Source organism: Nymphalis io, chromosome 10, assembly GCF_905147045.1.
Source record: "Nymphalis io chromosome 10, ilAglIoxx1.1, whole genome shotgun sequence".
NCBI classification, from domain to species: domain Eukaryota; kingdom Metazoa; phylum Arthropoda; class Insecta; order Lepidoptera; family Nymphalidae; genus Nymphalis; species Nymphalis io.
In genome coordinates, this window is record NC_065897.1 from 876170 (window position 1) to 882169 (window position 6000).

The window sequence follows — 6000 nt, forward strand, 5'->3', positions numbered from 1 at the left end:
TAAAATAGAAGGCACGAAGTTTCCCTAACTAATATTGTAGGTAGATTGTTTAACTTTAGAGATGCAGTAGGATTAAATAAGTTGGTCTTAACCAACGTTTGTGGATTCAAATCCGAGGTAGAACTACTCTATTTTATATGTATGTGACAGAATGTAAGAAAAAAATTGTGATATATTCTAAACCAATATATACTTTATTCAAATTTACTCTTAAAAAAACTATGGGATTTTTCAAGATCATATAAAATGCAAATATAACAACTGACGAGAACCGGCCTAAAATTCATTAGAAGTTTTTTTTTTATACAACAAGACACAGGACGAGTAAGCCACCTTGTGGTAAAGGGTCACCACCGCTCATAGATTGTAAGAAATATTAACCATCCCTAACATCGCCACTTACTTTGGGTTACGTTATGTAAGATTTTATATCCCTTGTGCCTGTAGTTACACAGGGTCACTCACCCCTTCGAACCAAAGCAACAATAAAGCTCCCAATCTTTATGATATTATTATATTGCTGTAACAATTGTATTTACTTCAACAATTAAAAATCAAATTATCGTAATTTTTCCGATCGTCATAGCCAATTTATACAAAATCTTAGTGAAATATATACCTAAAAACCTTCCTCATGACTTCGTCCATCGGTGAAGACTGTACGTAGTGATATTTGTAAGCAATATGTAACTTACCACTGTAAAAACCAACTAACATACTGTTTAACGCTGATTCGTTTAATTTAAGCTACGGTGACATTAAGCTCTGGTTCCGTCCTAGATAGGACGAAGGGAACGGTAACAGTATATTATACGGTATGCAAATTGTATCGTATGGTACGAATGATAAGGTACAGCGATTCTTAGCAACAGTAATACATTAGCTGAGAAGTTTGTATATAAGTATTACGCGATTTTCTCCAGAACCGCTTTTATATACAAAATTTCATGGCTATGCTATTGCCCGTTGAAGAGTTCCATAGTCTGGAGACAATTCTGAGAGGTCACGTTTACCATTAAAAGCTTTTTCACTGGAACTGAAAAAAACATGTAAAATTACAACCCAGTTGGATAAGAGGACGTGATTCTTAATCAGTTTGCAAGATTTGACCTAAACAAACATTGCAAGTTAAATAAAAACTTGTAAAGGCTTCGTTCGCGAGCTATGGGAGAGGGAGAGAGAAGTATTAGGTATAAAAGGGATCTAGGTCCTTCCTTGGGGTTCAAGCTTGCTTCATACTAATAAAATTCAGTTCATTGACTTCATATTATGTCTTATACCCCTGACAACGCGCATGCATCATGCAAAATTTCATGATGATCGGTTGAGTTGTAAAAACATGAAAGCGGTTTCACCCTTGTAGTTCCTGTTCCCGTGGTTATACAGGGATAAAATATAGCCTATGTTACTCGCTGATAATATTTCCATTGGTGAAAGAATTTTTAAAATCGGTTCAGTGGCTTGCGCGTGACAGCGTAAAAAACAAACAAACTTACACTCGCATTTATAATATTAGTTAGGAGTAGGATAATATTTGTGTTTGTATATAGTTCGAAAAATTACCGAGACGGTAAAATTCGACATGAGAGATTCGTATTTCGGTCTTTGAGGAATATATATATAAACAAATGTTTAAATTCGATTTGTCTTTTTTATTATTTATGTGTTCCGGTTTAAAATATGAGTGATCCAGTGTAACTATAGGCACAAGGAATATAACACCAAGGTTGGCGGATTATTGATGTTGTTTAATATTTTTAACAGCGCCAATGTCTGGGCGAGAAAATATACATTTTTTAAATATATACACACCTATTATATATATATATATATATATATATATACGCTGTTAAAAATATTAAACAACATCAATAATCCGCCAACCTTGGTTTTTTTTTTTTTTTTATAGAAAAGGAAGGCGGACGAGCATATGGGCCACCTGATGGTAAGTGGTCACCAACGCTCTTAGACATTGGCATTGTAAGAAATGTCAAACATCGCTTACATATCCAATGCGCCACCAACCTTGGGAACTAAGATTTTATGTCCCTTGTGCCTGTAATTACACTGGCTCACTCACCCTTCAAACCGGAACACAACAATATCAAGTATTGCTGTTTTGCGGTAGAATATCTGATGAGTGGGTGGTACCTACCCAGACGAGCTTGCACAAAGCCCTACCACCAGTAGATGTGGTGTTATATTCCTTGTGCCTATAGTTACACTGGATCACTATATATATATATATATTATATATATATATATATATATATATATATATAATATATATATATATATATATATATATATATATATATATATATATATATATATATTAATAATATTTCTGTATATTTATAATATATAATTGCATGGCTGCAATATTATTTAATAATAATAATACATTTATGCATATCTGTAAAACATATTGTGTTATTATATACCTGAATGTTATTTTACATATAAATATATAATTAAAGAATCGTTTTCATCTTGTTCCAAGCTACAGAAGCCGAGATTCCCATCTTCAGACCGGGACCGGATCACGCACTTTACGACCGCAGACGGCCTACGATCGCTATCCGTCATAAACGCTACCCGTCTCGCTATTTATAATTATTTCCTATTGCTGCGGTGAGGCAGATCCTATGAATATGAAACACTTGAAAAATTATACAAACAATACAACGGTAATGTCATTTTAAAAATGAAAAAACTGAAAGTCCCAAAGTCCTGAATCAATAAAAATTTATTGGGTTTTTTTATTAAAAAAAATGTATAAGCATCCCGTAATGGAATTAATAAGTGTGTACATTCCTGTGCATCGGAAAGCACGTAAAGCACGTTGATTCTACGCCTGAACTCTTCGACGTGTCGGATTTGCCATCGGATGTGTAAGGGAATAAAGAGTGCATCTGTTTTAGAAAACTCTTGTTTACTTTATAATATAATAGTCCAGCGTCACTAAATTCTGTCTGAAGAACATCAATTTCACGTATGACTTTATATATAGATAAACTGTAGATTATAAGTAAGACTATAATAAGCTCTCGTAAAAAAAGAGTAATACTGTTCATTAAAACATTTTTTTTGTTGATGTTGACCAGTCTGTTGAATTAAAATAATGTGATTAATATTAATAATGTCCTCCAGACCGATTTCGGTCACGACAGCTAATCTTAAGAGAGATTAGCCAACTACGCAAGAGATATCATAGTGCACAAGTGTGTGCGCAAACACAGGTGCACTCTCTATTACCTAACTCATAATCCGATGGGACGGCAATCCAACACGACCGGAAAGAGTTCAGGCGCAGGACCAACGATTTTACATGCTTTCCGAGGCACAGGAGTGTACACACTTTCAACTTCCAGACTCCGAATTTTTCTGACAGAAAAACCCAATAACTTTAATAATATTAATATTATAGTTAAAGGTAAAAACACACTTAAAATAAACTATGGATAATTAAATATTTATATAAAAACACGCTGTCTTAGTGCCCTCTCCGGTGACAGGAGGGGCGGGTTCATTATTCGCCCAGAGAATCAGAAACGCGATTCAACGGCTGCTTTTAGTAATCTTGCTGCCATTCCACGCGGTCATGATTTATACAGTTGCTATTTTTAATTTTGATTTGTAAACTAATAGCCGAGATGGCCAGTGGTAAGAACGCGTGAATCTTAACCGATGATCGTGGGTTCAAACCCGGGCAAGCACCACACCAACCACCACTGAATTTTCATGTGCTTAATTTGTGATCATAATTTATCTCGTGCACGGTGAAGGTAAATATCGTGAGGAAAACTGCATGTTTCTAATTTCATAGAAATTCTGTCACATGTGTATTCCACCAACCCGCATTGGAGCATCATGGTGGAATAAGTTCTATACCTTCACAAAAAAGGAGAGGACGCCTTAGCCCAACAGTGGGACATTCACAGGCTGTTACTAAACTATTTTTAATTAGATATTGCGTGTTGTTGTAATGTACTGTCGATTCATTTATTTTCAGGGTAAACTGTCTAAAAATAAATTTATTTAATAAAAATATATTTATTTTAAAGTCTTCTTTGCTATTTTAAAGGTAACTTTTTAAAAGCAAATGCATTTTATATTTTTAATTTGTATTTTTAATCTACACTAAAAAAATATCTGTAAAAAAGTTTACTTTGTTAATTAGACAAGATTGTATCTACTTCGTTTAAATTTAATTTCTCCAAAAATATTCAAATCAGTATAAAAAATGTAATAACCATTTCGCAATAAGACACTGACAGTAATAATAGAATCGTAAAACATTTTATCTTTATTTTATTCAATTAAACCTAAGCGAAAGTTTAAAGTGAATTAAAATTTATATAAAAATAAAATAGGGATGGTTTGAAATAAAGAAAAGTAAGGCTATTATTTCAAAAGCACATTAGACACGGAATGGGCGATATTGCTCTTGGCAATTTACGAGCTCGGAGTCTTATCTTCAATATTAAAGATTTCATTAAATCATGCGTCGGCCGCAATAAAACAGTTTGATACCACGTTTATGACGGTTCCAGCTCGGGTGACCGGCTTAATGATGTGTGCGCATTGACCCCTACATTTGGGTATATGCGACTCAAAGTTTAAGACTCCGCGTACTAAAATTTAGTATGCCATGGGTTTTAGTACACATTCGTGTAATGGATGCATTACTACTAGGAAATTAGTTTTGGAGAGCAATCCCACCGAGTGACCAGCGATATAATTTAATAGCAATTAAATTATTTAGTTAATGAACTTGCGGATTAATTTGTACAAATGTTGGATATCCACGCTTTTTTTTAAATATATAGGGCAAGCGCTAGACTGTTATCACACATGGTGGAAAGTGAAGCTACAGTATCGGGTGGAGCGCGCTTGCCTAGACGCTGTCGCTTGTGCATTGTTCAACACGTTTCAAATATGTTTTAACATTTCATGTCCCATAATTCGTCTTGTAAAATACACATAATGGCGATATATCAAAATACAACACGACTAATTTGAATAGTACCTAATATTGCGATGTCCTTTAATAATGAATGTTGATTTGTGAATCTTGATCAAGCAATGTAATGAATTAATAATTCAGGTTAACCGTATATCAAACTCGAATTAGCAGTTCTATTCTGTAAGAATTTACGTCGTATAGCAACGGTCATGCGATATTTCTTTTTTTATTATGTCGTCTTGAAGTGTCCACAGACGTGTTGTCTATGCTTTTGTCATCCTTTTTTTTCCAATCAGTTTATAGTTTGGTAGTTTTGTGTGCCTGCGTGTTTTCATTTTCAGGTAGCGTGACAAACAAATTTTTTTAATTTCAATTTTTTTTGTATACATTTCGTTTTTATATATTATTTTAATGCGTAATATTAAATGCTACTATAGTGGTGTAGTATCAGTTTCTATGATGTAACGATCGTGATTTAAGGTGAGCTGTGTTTTTTTTAACAGAATAACTGTAACATATCAAGTTATATACTTATTAAAATATTTATTTACAGATAACAATTAACATTTTTTACATTAATAACAATATTGAAGCTGTTGTTGTGTTTAATTGTTTTATTTTTAATAATTTACTAAATATTGTTAAATACTTTTTATGAAAACGGTAATTATAATGTTGCCATTACAAAAATTAAGATTAATTTGGCATGTTTTATTACTTGGCTATATAAAAACCGTGAACAAATAAGGTTTTGATTTCCATGGTGTTGATAAATTTAGCGCAGTGCATTTGGGACCGTTAGTTAACATTTGGTTCACCAAAATGATTATAAAGTATGATAAATAAATAAATAATAAGAATAAATAAATATAGATTGTCATTTGTTTCTATACATTCCGAGATAAAATATATTTGAAGACAACATAATACAAAAATAACTTCCAGGTGTGGCCACGTTTCAAGCCAAACTTACAAATTCAATAAACAAATCGTCTACACTTTCTCACCTTCCGTAATAAAACTGTTTATTA